At 40.6% G+C, this 19,672-nt stretch overlaps 1 protein-coding gene across 1 annotated transcript in view; it reads left to right on the forward strand.

Moving 5' to 3' along the window:
- Nucleotides 1-19,672, forward strand: part of ZCCHC24 (zinc finger CCHC-type containing 24) — a 107,292-nt gene that overhangs the window by 71,727 nt on the left and 15,893 nt on the right. The window lies entirely within an intron of this gene.

The raw sequence follows: 19,672 nt of genomic DNA on the forward strand, positions 1-19,672 counted from the left end.
AAGTAAACATGTACTGAAATATATATGTTTACAATATATTTAAAAACTGGAAGTCCTGTTTAGAACAAGATTTCCACTGCACTAAAGGAGAGGGGGAGAGATGTACTACTGGAAGTGATTTGGTCTTAAAGCTGATTATACTGGAATAAAAAAAACTTTCTGTGATACTTTCTTCCATCTTTCTGTGAATCTAAAGGATGCATATCTTATTGCCAGTTTTGAACCAGCACAACATGCAGAACACTTCAACTTTTGTGATCTCTTTCAATGTATTAAGCAGCATGTTTAAAATAAGTCAGTGTTTGTCTGTGGTTGCTCCCTGCTTAAAGGAACCTCTTTTTCCACAGGTCAAGAGTATTTTTATTTCCAGTCAAGTGTGGGAAAGCAATTGCAATTCTGATGTTGTACCAGAGATAAAAAGGCAAATTTTCAAATTCCCAGAAAGTTGTTAGAATTAAAGCAAAAAACATCATCTATGTTCATTTTTTTGTTTGAAGTACAGAAAAGCCCAAGCCAATGTGCAATATTGTTCCATCTCTTGCAGTTTCTACACTCCGTTGTGATCTCCTGATAATTTCTAAATGGAACCGGTAAATCATTAATTGAAAACAGTTTACTAGTGCAATTTTGTGTTTAAAAATAATTTTCAAGTTGTATACAGTCAGATTTCTGTGACTTTTTTCATTAATTGCTACAGCTTGTGCATCTGTTTCTACAATAGATTTTAATAAATAGGTCCATAAGCCGCATTTCCTGCAACTCCTTACAGTACAATCCTACATATCACCACTTGTGACAGATCACAGACTATAAAGTTATATTTCTGCCTCATGGGGCTGAGTTATTGCTAACCACCGAGCTCCACAGAGATGAGTCTGTTTATTATAATGTGACTAAAAAGAGCGAGTAGTCAGGGTGGAGAAGAGTGCTGAGGAGGGAGAGGTGTAACTGGAAAGAAAGCTTCATTTGTAGATGACAGAACACTGCTTTTCTACAGAGATGAATGACTTGGAGAAGATTTTGCACATCCTGTTTTTCCTCCACTGTTCAAATTTTTAAGCATTAAGAACATTGATCTAAGAGAAATAAAGAAAAAAAGAAGAAAATAATATAGAAGAGCATGAAAGTTACAGCTGAAAAAAAAAACAAAAAAAACGAAAAATCTGTTAACTACCAGTAAATTCAGACTCTGTGATGGTCATTTCACCTCATTTAGTCTCCTGTGTTCTGAAAGAGAGCTGACTTCAGGCAGCTGATCATCAAGAAGGATGTGCATGTAGGCAAGGCTGGAAGAACTGATTCTATTGCTCACACCATTTCTGCTGAGGCAAAACGGGGCACCAAAGTTATACCTGCCTTCAGCACTAATCAGTTGGAAGCTGACTCTTATTCAGATGTAATACACAAACTTTTTTACTTCTATTTAACTGATAAAATTTCCAACCATCTACAAGTGAACATTTTGTGTCTATTTTGTGACATCAGGTCTGCAATACAAGTTTTCAGAGTATTCCTTTCAAAATCTGATGGTGCACATTGAAATTCCTATTGGGAAAGGACCAAAGGAATACATTGTATGTGATATGAGAGGAAATGGCATTCAGTTTGCTGCTTCTGTAGTTAGGTACCACAACATACTGGGATTTTGAGTCTTGGTTTAGACAGTGCCACCTGGTAACCGGTTCAGCTAACACCTGGGCTTGTTTGTTTTCAAATACCTGTTTACATGACTGAGCACTTGGCTTAGGGAAAGCAAATGTTCAGACAGTACAGATGCTGCAAAGGGAAGTTCATCTTCACACTGGACAAAAAGGTTGCAGGCCCTTTCCTCCTGCTCTAAATCTTTCTATGGTAGTGCACCACTAGTCAGGAATTTTAAGCCAGCGATAGGATGGACATCAGTATGACTCAGGTTCTTACTTTCTTCTGCAAACTCTACCTTGTTTTCAGTGTAAGGGGCTGTTTGGCTCTCTCCATCTAAGGGAATGAAAATGTCCTTTGCTTGTGGGGCTATTAGTCTTTATCTGAATGGTTTGAAGAGAATTACCATATTCAAATTAGTGCAAAACTCAGTAGTCTAAGGCTTTTATTTATTTATTGCAGCAAACAGGTTTGTGAATAGTCTCTATTTCTTGGACAAAAGAAAAGTTCTCCATTATTTATATGCCCTTTTACTGGCAAGATTCAGCTTTTTCCTTTTGTCCTTCCTATTTACTAGTGCAAATACTAAAACAACCTGCTCCCAGCTGTTGAAGCCCCACACTCTCCCTTTCCCCCTGACAGGAGCAGACAGCTGTTACTGTGCACAACACAGGCACTGCAGGATCAAATCCAGGCAACCTTGATCACTGCTTTTCTAGGGAGAAGTTTTGAACTGTAGTTTGGAAAACTCACTGCCGAGCAGGAGCTTCATGTGCCATTCTACTTCTGTTCTTTGTTCATCCATAATGCTGGTTAACAGAAGAAGCATTACATGTTTTCTTTTGGTTAAACACTTTTAGCATAATCTACTTTTAGCTGAATTAATTGTTTGAAAGAGGGAAATGCAAATCCTAAACTGGCCCCACACACTTCAGCAGACTATTGCTAAGTTGTGGTTGAAAGCAATTGCTTCTGCAAGTTTACAAACCTGACTTTGCTGTAACAGCACTGCCTTACATTTTCAGTATAGCTCTCCATATGCAGTGTTAAATGTATGCTTGAACAGAGTCCCAAAACAGCTTCCAGTGAATACAGACAGTGAGAATGTTTTCCAAAGCAACATCCTAAGCAAAAAGCTGCAAAGTTATGATTGCATTAGCCAGGGCAGACCACCCAGCTTTTATGAGATCGCTTGAGGACTGCCACAGCCCACAGCAGTCACCTGAGCAGACACAGATGCGTCACCAGCACTGGGCTCCTGCCTGGCTGCCTGCAGCACAACAGCACCCAGCAAGCAGGGCCTCTATCTGCTCCCCAGGGGTGATGGGGGCATATCCAGGGACATGTCAGGACCTGCAGCCTAGGCAGACAGATACCTGCAAGTTAACCCAGTGACAGATGTGCGCGGACACCTAACAGCTGCACCCCAGACTTGTGTCCTCCACGCTACCCTGATGCACCAAGCCAGCCCTGGTGAGTCCTTCTGCCTGCAGAGCAGTGCTGCCCACTGACAGAGATCACACTTGTAAAATCTGAACCAATATTTTTAAATAGCTCTCCTCCTTGGTTAAAAAAGTGCTGTTAAATGCAGATCCAACCACACCCCGAGATGGCTGCAAAAAGGGGCAACTTTTCTACTAACAGGTATGAATACTGACATTGGAAGTGCTCCAGTTGTTTGCAGGCACTGTGAAACAAAACAGTTCAGTTTAAAAGCAAAGTTCAAAGGCAGAAAAGATTTTTGCAGCTGTTGTTCTGCCATGGAATTTGTTGTGCATATCTCCTTTTTGGGAACATTTCTTTGTTTCACGGTGCCTTCAAAAATATACTGCCATTGCAACCTTCTTGCCAAGTACCACTCCACTACAGATTATGTTTATTACAGATTATGTAATAATCTGTAATAAACATAAATTTAAATTGTCTGTCCACATACTCTGAAGAGTTCTTTTTACCCATTATTGACGTATTTTATAAGCAGAAATGTATCTGCTGCACTGTCTTATACCCAGTAGGGAATAAAGGACAGGCAAGGTAAGGGATTTTTAAATACTCCTTTAGCTGATATTAACTTTAGCATGACTTTAGTTCATGCTGTTTAAACCAAGTCCTGTGAGATGATTTAAGAATAAGGCACTTATCCACAGATAATTTAGAGGAATTCCTTTTATACTGCTTATTCAGATAACAAGAAGAATAAGGAGGCCTTTCCTGTTTATATCCCAATTTCATGTGCAGAACCACATCCTTAAAAAGAAGTGGGTGGTGGGCAGTCTCTAAAATGATTTCTTGCACATATTTCCCTGATTGCATCCTGGCAGCACAGAACGTGCTGCCCACAGCCCAGTCCAACAGCTGCAGCACCTTGTACAACCTAAGCACCCCTCCCAACCATCACAACGGACTAACAGTCACTTGCTTGGCATATATTTATTCCTTTTATTTTCAAGGAGGAACTGGGGTGCCTTAGAACACAGTTCCTCCTCCAAGCTGGCTTGGCTGCTCCAGCATTTAGGAAGGAGTCACTTGAGGCACTATCCTACTGTCCCAGTCTTTGTCAGTTTCCATTAGCTCTTGGTATTTAGTACAGAGCTTTACAGATGAGCCCTCTAACAATATTATATCAAAGTGAACTGTAACATTCGCCATTATAAGGAAAATTACCTATATTTGCTGAGTGAATTGTGTGCCTCATGCTAAATACACGACACATACTCTTTTTTTTCTGTTTACCCATGGAAGTTAAATGCTTAATGAATATTCTTGTCTTTCTGTATCCTTTCCTTGTTGCTGCTGTTATTAACCCCACATTTAGGGTAATTATGTATTATGATTAAATTGTTTCAGTTTCTTAAAAGTGATTCAAACCCCATTGTCTTTTCCAATACCTCACATATTGGAAGCTGTTTGGAAGCTTCTTTTCCTGAAGACCTACTGAGTGTACCCCAGAACTTTCACACAGATGATTTATTACTGTGAAGAGTTAGCAAAATGCAAAGCATGGGCTGGTACTGGTCTCAACCCCAAAGGTGCATTTCCATACCAGCAGAAATACTGTATAATTTTAGAGTGCTCTGTAATGGGAGCAAGTGGGAAATAGCCCAGGGCATGTTTTTAATGGCCCACAAAATTAGTTTAACTTTTCACTAAAACACAGCAACTTCTTTAGTGAGGTATGTTTTAATAGTCTCATTAGAAGACAATTTAAAATAGAAGAATAAGACTGTGTGAAATCAAGCCCTCCAAGACGTACATTGCAGCTGTCTTCATAACACACATACCCTAGGGTTAATCACCTCTGTACATTGCTCCGAGTATAGAGAGTTTTAAGTGAGCTCAGTGCTCATGTTCAGATAGGGTAATACAATATTTATAAAACCAGTGGATCTGTTTTCAATAAAGTGGAATATTCTTGGTTACATCATGCTATCCTGAGCCAACTATTTTAACTCAACAGCAAGGGCAAGAGGAACCAATGCTGTTTGTGAGGAGTCTGCTGTCTCATGGAGCAAACTGTCTAAAGGGTTCTATCTCTTCTGTTGGTTGTTGTTGATGTATTTGTCATCGATGGAAATGTCTACTGTCCCTCAGCATACTTGAGGCTTATTAGGATGTCCAAGGAAGAGCAGGCTTCCCCTCCTTCGTATTTCTGCCTCTCACTGGTACCTTTTGGAGAGCTCAAGCTGTCCTCCTAGGGCTGGAAAGAACCTTTTATTTCTAAGTGTTGCGCAGGAGATAAAAGTATTTGATATAAGAACAGCTGCATCTATGTGTAAAGTAAGTGTGAAGATAAATTCATTTCTTGTAGGTTTATTTCTGTCCAAGGGTGAACAGAGCTGAGCAGAGTGGATTGTGCAATTGCTAAAGGTGGCACTGCCCCAGAAAAAAGGCCATTTGTTGCTAGTCAGCTGTCCTAAAAACTAAACCTGAACTTGCCCCACAGCCCTAGCTGAAGTGGTCAACACAAGACAGCCCTTTCTCCACTTCTGCCAGACCTGAGGACAAACAGCAGCTCCTGTAGAGTTCAAGGTTTGACAGAAGTCCATTTTCTGTCCCCTCACAGGGCTTTTCCTGGGGCCCTGTGCCTGTCTCCTGCTCAATGAATGCCGTCTTTGTCCCCACCACGTTGACAAATGCCAGCACTGCAGAATAAGGATGACATTTCTGCTGTGGTATTAGGGCTGAGAAAGGAGATTATTCCGGGCAGTTGGGGCCAGGATGCATCGCACAAGGGAGGATGCGCGACGCCGTTGTTTGTGCCGCGACAAGGAGGCCCTTGAAGGCCGAACACAAGACCTGTGTGTGGGGAGACGTGCGCGCACAGCCGGGGCACTGTCCCCAGCCAAGTCCCGGCCTCGTGGCACACCTGGGGCAGCTTCCTCCCGAGCCCTCCTCTTTATGCCCGGCTGCACAAAGAGCCAGCTGCGCCGGGGCCGGCAGCCCGCCGTGCTGGCCTGCCCGGGCCACCGGAAACCAGGACCAGCCACCTCTTTTGTTGTCTTTTCAAAATCAAGGGTTTGTTTTGAGCCTGAGGAGGATAATGAGCTTCTCACCAGGCACACACTGAACTGCACATCCCCCCAAAATGCAGAGCGGATAAAATAAACTGGTCCTTGGAAAGACTGAAAAAAATAAATCAAGGGGCTGGAAGACTTTTGCTGTTGTGCCAATCTCCTCACACGAGTCTGAATCCACAGCTTACCAGAACAGCACAGCCTTAAACAATTCTCCTTGATTTGGAAAAATAACACTCAGAGACCTTATTATACATCAGGTGTTTCTGACTTGTTTCTGTTCATATTTTATTTTAACATTCCACATTGATTTTTTTTTTTTCCTTAAATCAGTAACATTGCTGAAATAATCCCATATAACAGAGAGGAGTACCTTAATATGAAAAACAAAATCAAGGACTCCTGGTAAGGTTTTCTCAATGGTTTAAGATTTTTTCCCCTCCAAGATCAAGGCAAATTTACTTGTACTACATCCCTGGAAGCAGAGCAGGCATAAATCTATCCTTAGACTAGCATATGTCAATGGAAAGAGTCTCAAGATGAAACAGGAAAGGGGAAACAATAGCAAAAGGGATAAAGAACTGCACATCTCCCTTCCTCAAATCTTTATCCAACCTCTCCAATCATCTGCAGTGAACACCATAACAAGTATTTTACACCAGATGTTTCTTGCACAATACCTTTTTAAAAATGAATAGTTTCTAGCCTTGAGCAAACAGTGAGACAGCATCTAGTAAAGATATTTTCCTGTGGGCCGTTCACTGTGTCAAGCCTTAGACTTAAGAAACACTGAAGATGGTCTTGGTCACAAATATGTTCCCATGACAAGAACTGAACACAGCACAAAGCCTTGCCATGCCTTCTGTGCCCTACAGCCCTTTGGTGGATCCTCTGCTCCCAGGAGATTTCAATTAGAACATGTATTCTTCCTTTCTATTGTTTAATAATGAGCTTTTCACTTCACTGGCCTGTGGATATTGAAACTATCTGCTACAAAAGTACAAAAGTGGGATCAGATATTTTGAACAGGGTTATGAATTTCTAAAATAGAGCTAGAACCTTAGGAAAAAACTGTTCATGGTCATGTAGAGTAGGTGAACAGCAGTTCTTCCCATGTGCTTTTTTGGTGCAGTGTGCTATTCACTAGTGAAAGAGATACCTAACTTGGTAGTGAGGTCTGGTTTTGGCTTGTTTTTCCTAGAAAAAAATTCTTCCTTTGGGTAGAAAGATTTACTCTGCAAGGTGTGTTCATATGCCAATCCATGTTGAAGAATATGGAGCTACCAGTTGGCCTCAGGCCACTCTCCTATTTTGCTTCAGCTGCTAGCAACAGGTCTGGGGTACTGCCAACATTTTATGCTGCAAGCTGTCCAGTGTGAGATGATGGTGAAATGTGTCCTATGGTGACAGCTACTGCTGTGTACACAGGCAAGAAAGTGTTGACTTTCAGGAAGTGAGACTTTAGGTATTTGTGATAAGGAAATGCTGTGGGTGAGTGTCTCTGACAATAAATTCTTAAATGTAGGAAATACCATTGGTGCCACTGGACAATCATATTGTGAGGATTGCAAATGGTTTATTCATTTTGCTTTTTAAAGAAAGACCAGGCAAAGTGATAATAAAAAAAAAAATTGGAATAGAAATGTCATCTACTTGCATGAAAGGAAATGGTGATTACAGCTCACTTGTTTAGAGAGTTCCCATTTTGTTTGAGTTTTCTGACTATATTCTGTTCAAAACAGTTTCCATCCAAAATTTTTACAGCAATGACTATCTTATACAGAATGGGCCTAAAACATAGGTGTTCAAAAGACTTCCTTACAGTACAGCCAGGCAGCCTGATGAGTCAAATATGAGTTTCTTATTTCAACACAGAAAAGATGTTATTTCTCTCAAAAACTCAACCAACATCCATGGCCTGAATCAACCTATGACCTTTTTTTTCCCCAGGAAGTTTCAGATAAAAGTCCTCCTGGCTTATTTTATGACTGAATAGAACAACAAAATAATTAGTTATGAAAAGACAAAGAGTCAGTTAACTGACAGAAGGCAGAGTCTGAACAGTTGAAAAGGCTATAAATTTTATTCCTCTTTGTTGTGTGAGCGTCACCTCTGGACACCACTTTTCTCCATTTTAGCAAGAACTCTGATGTGAGAAGTGATCTTCACCCAACACTGCCTGTGTTGTTCTCTTACCCTTCAGATACCTATGAGTATTCTCACTCTGTACTTACTGGTTGCACTCCATCCTTCCTCACCTTCAAGGTACTACATATTTCTGCATGTGATTAAGAAAGATGTTACAGAGGGAACGGGTTTGCTTCAGCTTGTTTTCATGAGAATCTCAGTAAAATGCTCCTCAATGTTCTTGTAACACTACAAACATGAACTATGAATCTCACAGAATGGTTGATGAGGTCTGGCAGCTGCTGATGCTGTTCTTGGGGAATGACAAGTGATTCTTTAGATGATTCAAGTTAGCTTTGCACAGAGCGGAAAAAAAAACAGTCAAGGAGCCCAGTGGAAAATACAACTGCAGGAACAGGAGGCACTGAGAAGGGAAGGATGGAAGAGATTAGAGGTTCAGATTCCTACTGTATTATCACACACTGCACAGTAAATGATGGTTGCCTTTGGGTCATCTAAAAGTATGGGTGTATATGCCTATAAGCTTTCACTGCAATCCCATGGCTATATTTAAAATACTGAGACTTTCTGTTGCATTTCAATTAAGATGTTAAAAGCTTGCTCTTCCATCACTGGGAGAACAAGCCTACTGTAGAAGAAAACTATTTGGGGTTTCCTCCCAGGCACCTCTACATGCAGAGATGGCCAGAGCAAGCAAGGAGCACTCAAGCAGTGTCATGCACATGAACCAAGTCAGGTAGCTGGGATTTGGTGGCTCTTGAGGTAGATAAACAAACATATGACTGCTCTGGGTAGAAAGGGTGGGTTTCTAAGGTTTTTTTTCTATGCAATAGGCTCATTATTTACCAGTATTTCTAAAGGAAAGAATACTGGGACAAGGAAAAAGTCCCCTTCACATTTATGCAGTTTGAGTATCAGCATCTGAAGTCATACTTCATTTTTGGGCTATGCCTAGCATGTCTTTTTCCAGGCTCAAAAAGAATGCTGTAATTTGAAGCAGGCTGACTCAACTGGTGTTTTTGTATGTCATCTCATAGACAGCATGACAGGGGGGAAGGTGGAGGGAAGGAGGCTGAGGTGGAGAAAAGGAGGGCGGTTGCTCATCTGGTCTTTATTTCCTTTCCCTGTTTCTTAATAGTTCAGGCAAATGGCCCATTCCAGCCAGAAGCAATGACACTCTGGCTGTGGTATTTCATCTTGGAGGAGGACAGGCCACAGCTTGTCCTGTGTGCTGGTGTCCCAAGAGCCTGTACCACTGTGCTGCTGTGGATTTGGGGAGGTTACAGGGGGCACATAGTTCTTACACTGCATTTGGTACAGGGAGAAGCTTTCTAAGAGGGCCCAAGCTTCATCTTTTGCATAAAGAATTTCCTAGCTGGAAATCCTTACAACAGTATAGGTACTTGCCATACCTTCTGTTTGTTTTTTTTTAATAATGGAGATGGCACCAGCAGATAATTGGAAGTGACAGTTCTGACTGCTTTAACCAGTTAGGTTGTAGAGAAAACAAACTGAACAAAAACATCCATAAACAGAGACTTTATAAAAAATGGCTCAAAGGGGTGAGGCCAAAGGGGTCACCAGAGATAGGCCTATAGCAGTCCTTGCTCAAAACTCCTGCCTGAGAATTGTATAACAAGATCCATGAATACTGCTCACTATTGTAGTAACAAACATTGATTAAATTCCCAGAATGTGAGGTACACTAGCACTGCCCATACTCCAGATGAAAACTCAAACATGGAGAGATCAAGTAACTTGTCCAATAAACCAACAGAAAGAGCCTGTAGTCAATCCAGGAATGAAACCCTGGTTTTGCAGAGGCCCAGTCGTGTGCCTTAACCACAAGATCACATTACTCTCACGATCTGGCACTCTCCTGCTGGAAGTTTCTTACTGTAGTTACACCTATTCTCATGCTGTGTGTGGGATATGCCATGAACCAGGTCTCGAATCCTTAAGGATTTAGCGGGTAGTTGAAAGAAATCCTGTCCCTTTCAGAAAAGAAGGAAGGAAGAAGGCTGAGTTCTCCTGGAAACATCCTTTCCCCTGAAACTTGCCCTTATCATCTTAACAATATTTCCTTTACTTTCCAAGAGTTGTTTTGAAGAGATAAAACCTTTCCATGAGCAAGAGCATTTCTAATTCAGGCTAAAAGAAATCCAGCATTATAATAATTCATACACATATGAATGGAACAAAAAAAAAGTATCAGTCCAGAGGGTGCAAGAAGCAACATAAAAAAATCAGAGCAAAACAAGTAATTTCCTGAGTGGTAAATTGCTGAAGTTGCATTTCCTATTGCATTGCATTAAAATATTCTCTGCTTTGCCACCTCCTAGTGCAATGCTTTCCCCTGCACACTTTTTTCCCAGCCTGTAGAGTACAAAGTGCTCATCCTTTGGTCACTGTCAGAGCTGAGGACAATAACTATGCAGGAAACTGCATAACAACTGGACCTAGTTCTTAATTTTACTTTTTTTTTTTTTTTAATTAATTAAGGATATAAAAGTATCTGTTGTATGAGTTTAAACTTGTGGGCTACAAACTGTGAGTATGGGAAAAACAATATTTTGTGATGACACAGTTTCATTTAAAAAACAGGCAAGAAATTAATTTATTTTTAGACACACAAACATCGAAGACACTAATTGGAATAAAATTCTTATTCACTGTAATATCCTTGTTAATGTCATCCAAGCCCTAAAACAACTATACCTCAAATGAAGAAGTAACTTAATATAAATTAGTTGTCTGCCCTGACATCCTAGGACATCAACACACCATGTTTCTAAAGAACAAGTGAAAGTAGCAGATTCCCAAGTTGACATTTCTTCTTAAGATCACTGATATACTAAAGTCCTTCCCCAGGTACTTTCAGCAAGTGCAGCACAGCAGATATTTGGCTTGGAGGAAAGTCACAACAGGTCTAGATTTACAAAAGGATAAAGGCACCAAAAGCTATGCTTTGTCATACAGCAGGATTTTACAGTGCCACTCAAGCAGCAGAGAAACCTCTCTCCCCTCACCATCTACAAACCTCTTTAATACAGGTGTTTTCTCTACTCCTCTCTGTAAATTGACACCAAAATTAGATCAAGCTGCACCCAATATAAGATTAAGCTACAGTAGTTCATGAAGAGCAAGTACTAAATGTTTTGCAAATTGCCACGTCTGCAATTAAATTTCCAATATAGCTTTCAAACAGTTAAAATAGTAAGGACAACACTATTATTTTGCATATAGTTGGAAGAGAGGAAAGCCTCAGATTCTCAGCTGTAACACACCAAAAAACAACACAAGTTCTATGATCACCCCATAAACTGGAAAATTCTCTGATCCAAATACTCTTGAAAATATGCTTTGATCAAATAGTGGTGTACCCGGTCTAGCCTGGACATGTCTATGTCCCTGTCTGGACCTTAATCTTCCCATGCAGCTCCTTTACCTGGACACTGAATAAGGAAAGAAATACCATCACAGAATCAACTGGAGGTCTGTAGCTTTATCTCATCATCATAATTTAATCCACATCTTTTCTTCAGGTAGAAACTTTGCATTAATACATCTCAGAACAGCAGTGAAGCAGAAAGCAGCATCCCAGTTGTTGAATTTGGCTCCGAAAGCACCTGCTACTCACTTAGATTTGGAACAGAATTGCCTTCAGTGACATCTGTCTGCCTTCCCATCTGTTCTGAACAGTCTCATGACCTATGGGGAGGCAAGGGGTCTATCAGAACTACCCCACTGCTTTTTAAAGAACAGATCATAATCCTTAGACCTGTCAGTTTCTCACTAGATCAGTGCCCCAGCTGTGCCACATTAGCCCTAGGAGAATTGTGAAATCCACATGAAGGCATCTGAGGTGAACCAGTTAAACAAGTCCAAAAATATGAGTCTTGCCCTCGGCTTGGAAGAGGTAATGCTTGATTATAGCAAGGGTTTGACCCTCCCTTCTCCAAAACCCTGATTTCAGCTACTAAATAAATATGAACATATTAAATATAGTGTGCCACCAGAGGGGGAGGGAGAGGAGGAGAGTATTGCCATTGTATGTTCTCAAGCAGCGGATGAAGAGGGACAAAAGAGTCCAAACATCAGGAAACTATTAAAATGAATACATTCCTAGTTTCTTCATAATTAATTCAGCATGTCCAATTTTGTATCAGAGAAGGGAAAGGAAAGATTTTGACCACTTCCTTTTATCTCAAGCTGTTTGGAAGAATACGATCTTGTAATGCTGAAAAGAAGTGCCTCACTGCATCCCAGCAGGCGAGTGTAATTTTAACTCTTCCACATGCCTAATTTGATATGCAAATCCCTATTTTCTGTTTGACATACAATTCTTAAATTACATAGCAAAGACCAAGGTTTGCTTAGGCACACTCCATCCTCACTTTCTAGCCAAATGCTTTTTTACTTTGTACTGCATTAAACAGTACTTTGAAAACAGTTTTCACTATGCAATTTCCTAAGTGATTTTTTTTCAGATTGCTTGCATTATTGCACAATTTAACATTAAGTTCAAATTTTAATGGTTACCTTCACACATATAAGGACCTGTTCTTGAAACTTTAGGTTCTGGGTTAGACAGAGTTATGCAATACTTTCAAAAGAAGCTTCATTAGGCAGCTATTTATATGCTCAAGTAATTTCATTGTTTCCAAGGTCCTACAGGAACAAGCATAATAAAGCTGTGATTGGCTGCAAACATAGACAGCCCATGTGGGAGCTCTTTCATGGTCATTCAACAAGCAAAGAGTAGCATGTGCAGGTAAAATAAATCCTTGAAGTACAGTCTACCAAGATAATTATTTGCATCTTTCCTTAACAGAAGATTTGTGTAGGGTTGGCAGAGTTCTGTGGCTCTGTAAATCTACCAAACACATTAACTGTTTGATCACTTCCTGTTGCCTTGTATATAGCACATGAGGTACTAAATATATAAGCATACCTGGAAGATTCATGTGAACATTCAGAAAATGCAGAAGTAAATCTGAGATTAGTTAGAATTGTAAATGCAAGGGGAGTTTACCCTTCTATTAAGGCTCCACTACAGGGAGAACAGGATTCTGTGCAATACAGAAGTCACTCAAATATTCTTCTATGAAAAGGATTAACTGAAAAAAAGAGTTGTTGTTTGCTTGTTTTTTTCATAATAGCACTTATCTAAGTGAGATGAAGGTCAGGGTTCCACTATGGTACACAAGCTATATTACCATAGGTAGCCCAAAATGATTTATACAATGCCACAAGAACTGCAGAAATAACAAGAAAGAGCTAAAGGACCTTTCCCCACTGCAAATGAGGAGCTGAGGTACAATCTGACTGTTAACAGAGAGAATCTCTTAGGGCTCTATACTCAATCCAGGTGTTGGAAGTCTAACACCAGTCTCATGTTACCATTCTACCAAATACTTTTGTCCTCTACTGTTTGCTTGCACCAGTATGTCCAAGACCTTTTTTTGTCTGGACAGAGGCCTGTGAAAGCAGCATGCTATTCATGAACAGATTTGTTTACTCAGGCTGGATTTTACTGAACTACACGTTTCCTATCTCTATACTACCTGTGGAATGATGAGTAGGAGTGGCAAAGAAAATCCATACTATCAACTTCTCAGACCATTCAGTGTTGGGTAATTATCACATCAGATAATTGCAGAATTGCCAATTAGCAACTATTCTGCTTCAAACTAACTTAGCATAGTAATGATACCATATCTTTGACCCAGAGGTGGTTCTAATGATCAGCTCAAATAGGCATTTTGTAGCAGAACAAAAGCCTTTGCTCTGAGCAGCATGGCAAGGACTCTGAAAAATCTGAGAAACCAGATATTGATTTAACTGTTGAAATGTTTGCCAAACCAGCTTCTTGGATTTCTAGACTTCGAGGGACATGTCCACGACAACTATGCCTATTGATTTAATCATCACCAGAAACCATATGTGTGTTATTAGTAACAAACTGCTAAACCTTTCTCTTGGTTTACCTCTGTGAAAACTAGATCAAAATCACAGTTAACATACACAACACATTTGACAACGTTGGTTTTTCAAAACAGCCAAGAGGTATATACTCCAAATGACACACATAAAATTTGACTTCTGCCATATAAAAATATACCTGTGAAATTTCATTTACACAGCTTAATCAATATGCTTTTAAACCTTCCAAAACATTAAGACTTGGGGAGTGAAAAAGTTTGTAACAGCACAGTTAAGGTGTTTCTTCAAGAACAATACAAGAAACACTGCTGGTTTATACTGCATACTGCACAAACTTGCATGTTTTGTTTAACGCTCTGCTCCTGGGAAATTTAGTAAAATATACTTTACTTGACTGTAACAGCTTCATTATTTGGGAGCTCAGGACAAAGCCAGCTTCTACCTTGATCGTGCTGTAAGAGTGGCAGTGGCACACATGTGATAAAAGGTTTCAGATCAGCAACAACTGATGAGCTTTAGCTGCCAAGAAAAACATGTCAGTTTCTATGGATGCAGAGGTGGGAAAACCACGCAGTAGGCTCCCCAGTCAGAGGCTGAAGCCATGCCACAGACAAGTCTCCTAAGAAAATCCCAGTCAAATAAAACACATACTGGCCTCCTCTTTTAAGCTATACAAACAAGTTTAAGTTTTCTTTATTTTTCAGGCATGTCTTGCTCAGATCATTTTATCTATCATAAATCTTTAATCTGAAATATCCAATACAACTAGAAATTCCATAATTCCTACTTTTCAGCAAGACAAATAGAATGTTCTATTTAAATAGTAAATCCGTAGTGAAGAACCTATTTTCTGACCATTATCCATTTTTTCCCTTAACAGGCCTGTATCAAGACCTCTCATCATATCACTAATACACAAATTAAACTAGAGACAAAGCTGAAAAAAACCATTAGTTTGGGTTCTATCTCCCCTAGCTGCTCTTTCTATATTGCACATACTAATTAAAGATGTATTGACTGCTGGTTTAAATCAATACCTCAGAAGTCTTCAGTGTCAGACATCAGCAATGTCATTCCTAAACACATCACCTATCTGCCTATGTCTTCTGTTGATAATCAAGATTTATATGAGCACAAAAGTGAGAAAAAAAAAGTTGACCAAAAGATTCCCTTTTATATTCCATTTTGGCATAAGTGTGCCCTCATTCTCTTCCCAGTATGCACAGAGCTGAGAAAGGAGAGCACTTCTGTGACTTTCCCAATGCTGTACAACTTGCTGCAATATCAGGACTAGAATGGCTCCACACCCAGTACACCCAGTCAGTCCCTATACTTTCTTTTTAATTTCCTAATTGAACCTTTTGGGGATGTGTTATCATATCTTTATTAAAACTATGCACAAACAGTAGTACACAGTAAGAGTGCTGGGGCATTTTTAATGCCATCTCCCAGTTGTGCTGATGTTGGAGAGTTCACATTTCAAAATACAGCTCTGACCCTCCCACTCCCACGAACCCCTCGGGAGATGGTCAGTGCATCAAGCTGTTTGCTGCTACCCTTTTCATTTGATCAAGCATGCTAACAAGCAGACCCTCAGGGTTCTTCTATGAAGGGGGTCCACCAACCAATGTTAGGCTGATTTCATCTTTCCCTTTGCTGTACAGAGCCCTTTCAGCTGTGTAAAACAAACTTGGGGGACAATGAGGAGAAGAAAAGCATTAAATTGTGTCTCTTCATTTTGCTTTGAGGAAACTCTGCCTCATGTTGTTTATAATGAATCTAGTTTTCAGCAGGGCCTGTTGGGGGAGGGGGGGCATGTTTTGTTTTTGCTGACTGCAAACTGATACTTTGAGGGAATTGTTTAGGCAAAGAAGCGTCCTTTATTATGTACGTCATTGCCAAGTGATTTGGCAGATCCCTCCATGAGATGCACTCTCTGATAGGTTGACAGAGAGCTGGACTGGCCACTTACCAGCAGAAAAGCTCAACTTAAACACTTTAAAAATCTTATGATGGCCAATTTGTGGTTTTGGCTCAAGAAAGAAAGACGAAAAATAGAGACAGCTGGGTGTCAGTGAGGGATGGAATATTGAGGTAATTTTTGTTACTGTGCCACACAAAATTCACTGGCTTTGTACATTCCTTGTATCCAGCTAAGGCAAACACACACACTGACTAGGTACACCTGCAAAGGCGATGTCAGTTGTGCCAGTGCTTGTCCAAAGTCAAAACATCACAATATTTCCTAATACCTAGACCTTGACACTGACATACTTCAAGTAATGATGAGTTTCTGGTTCTTGTAGAAAAATCTCTTTGGTTTTGATTCTCCCCAAAGGCCTACCTGTCCAGGATGCAGTAAATCCTTGAAACATCTGGCTGAAGACACACCAAGTTTTTGCAGCCAAGGATAGAAACCAGGCCAAAGACTTACCTGGGCCTACAGGCAATGGGACAGTGTATATTAATATGGTAAAAACAAAATATTGTGCCATTATGAATAGGAGGACAACTTTGCCAGATTAACTCTGGACATAAATAAATCCTATCTGCAGAAAGAGTAAGAAGAGAATGTTCAGTACAGGAATTACAGGACCTCAACACCAACCAAAGCCAATTATTAACCACCATTCAAATGGAGCTGGGGTGGGGAGAGAAGAGTAGGCTAATGGTTAAAACAAGGTAAATCCCACATTCTGGGAAGTAGGGGTTTTTAGGTTAATACCAAATAATAAAATGTGTCTTCTTGCTCTCTTTTGGCACTTAGTTAAGGAAAAACCTCTGGTGAAAATAGTTCTTGCCCTCCAGCTGGATGAGCACTGAGATACCTCAGTTGCAGTGACCGGGTGCTCGAGCACCCTGTGGGCAGGGCTGGCTGCTTCTGTGCCAAGGAGCAGGCTGTTTCTTGGAAATGTTTATGCAATTCAGCTGTGCTCCTGCTGGAGCCAGACACTTAAAAAAAACCAAAAAACCAACAACAAAAAACCCAAAACCCAACAACAAAAAAACCTAACAACAAACAAATCAAAACACCCAGCCTCAGATCTCTCAGGCCATTAGTGTATCTCACTCAGGTTTCACCTTCTACCAAATGCTGTCAAATACCTGTTTTGTTTGGTTTTGCAGGGTGGAGGGAGTTGGAGGGTTGCCTTCACTGCTGTCAGTGGTTCCTAATGATGTTTCCCACTAGAGAAAATGAGCTTGCTTGTTTGTGAATCCAAATTCCCTGTGGGGCACAGTTTGGGAAACTGAAGATATGGGAAGGAAAATAATATCTGTTAGGGCAATGTATAAACATCCATAAAGCAGAATAGCAAAACACCTACAGAGAATGTTGTAACTTTGCCAGCAAACTAATTAGAGTCACTGACTGAGGAAGGAGCTGTGACAGTCAAAAAGTTAAAATAAAAATAAATCAAAAGTTTAGTCTAGCAATTATAACAGGAAATTACCAACAGAGTCAGGGCTCCTACGTTCTTTTCCTGGTTCTGCTTCCGATTTACTGAGAAAGTTGAAGAAGGCAGATTTTAGAAGTAGCTTCTAATTTGGGAAGCCTCCATTTCTGATGCCTAGCTGTACACACAGAGGACTCCACAGACCAATATCTTCAGTACTCTCTGTGCGTGTGTCAGGGCAGAGGATTTCAGGGCATTGGTGTCTCTGAAGTCACCCATGTGACCTGGACAAACCCACAGTCACTGGCCCGCCCAAGTGGCCGTCTCTGAAAGTTTCCCATCTGGGATTTGTGGCTGGCGCAACATATTGCTGTGGGAGTCTGATGTTTCAATGCTCTTTATGGCTGACATAACATATTGCTGTGGGAGTGTTATGTTCAAATACTCCTTGTAAACATTTACAAGACTTCCAAGACACTCTCTGTCTCCAAAGTCAGTGCTATTACTTTTGGAAATAATGAACCCTGTGACCTGCACGTTTTCTAAAAGGATCACTGCTTGGTAGGGGCACTGAGCTGCATTTTCAAGTCTGGCTTCAGGAGGAATTTAAGTAGCTGGTGACTTAATCAGAGAATCAAAAATAATTTGTCTTCCATTCAATAACACCGCCCCCAATCGAAACTGCAATTAAAACAATCTGTGGTGTCTCAAGAGGAGAGGGAAGTTCTCTCAAACAGAGGAGCTCTCTAGACACAGGATTTCTATTCAATTCCGTGAGAATTTCTAAATGAAGAGAGCATGTAGCTTCTTCTTACACTGAGTTGTGCTACTCAGAGGCAGAACCAAATTAAGTATTCAGAATGTCTCCATAAATTGACCTTTTCCTGCACTACATTCAGTTGCAATCTCATCCTTATCAGGGACGCCATGGGCTGGAGGGCTACACTCTGGGTGCCTGCCAGCACTCAGTTAGTTATGGAAGTCTGAATGTCTCTCACTATACCAATGCACTTTCTTTTCTTCTGTTCTATACTACTGTAAATATGTGTGTCCTGGTCAGCTTCATCTTTGTTATCAGCCAAAATATTTACAGTGGCTTGTCAGAAGCAAATTATTATAGATGTTTGTCTGTTTGTAATGGAGGTTGCTACTGATCCGATCTTCTAAAGAATATTGCTACACTGAGGAGTAAGCATAAAAAAACCAGAGAATGTTGTTTACTGACACTACAGAGAGAAAAGAAAGGCTGGAGTGGGTTTGGTGTCCCCTGCTCTTCCACCCACAGCATGCAGGGGAGAAGGCACTCAATGTTCCTTTCCCTCCTGCTCCCACATGCGACCCAGGAGGTAACACAGTGTCCACCATCTCCACTGGCCACTGGAGCCTGAGTCTCAGAGCTCCTGCCAAGCTCAGGTCTGCTGCCAACCACCTGCTTCTGCAACCCGTGTTTTCACATAGGAAGCAATTTGGACCTACACACTGAGAAATCGCACAAGCTCCCAAAACAAAAACAAATGCCTTCCCAGCATGATGGCTCATTTCACTTTTGTAAACTTTATCTGGAAGCCTTAAAAAAGAAAAGCTGCTTAGACCTGACGTGTGACAAAGAACCCTTTGATAGGTGATCATAGTATCCTGCCACTATCCAGGCAAAGTATCTCCCTTTAGGCAACAACAAACTAAACACAGTGAATACATGGAGAGTGTTTCAACACCTGCTAGGGACTCTGGGAAAATGGCTTCAGCTTTACAGCTATCCTAGCACAGCTGGATGCAACACCCTCATCTTCACATACCTCACCATATTTTGTTAAGTACTGCACACAGTTTTAGTGAGTGAATGTATGTACAAATACATTACAAATAAACCTGGTATTTGTGTACAGTCAGTGTCAGCTCTACTGGCTTCCCTAGATAAAAAGGCTGTCTTTAAGGGACATTTGACATTCAGACATCACAATACACCATTTGAGTATCCTTTCCTGTTTCCTTCAAAAGGCAGAAATAGTGAAACCATTTACCAAGAGC

The sequence above is a fragment of the Parus major genome, chromosome 6, assembly GCF_001522545.3.
Source record: "Parus major isolate Abel chromosome 6, Parus_major1.1, whole genome shotgun sequence".
Taxonomy (NCBI): Eukaryota; Metazoa; Chordata; class Aves; order Passeriformes; family Paridae; genus Parus; species Parus major.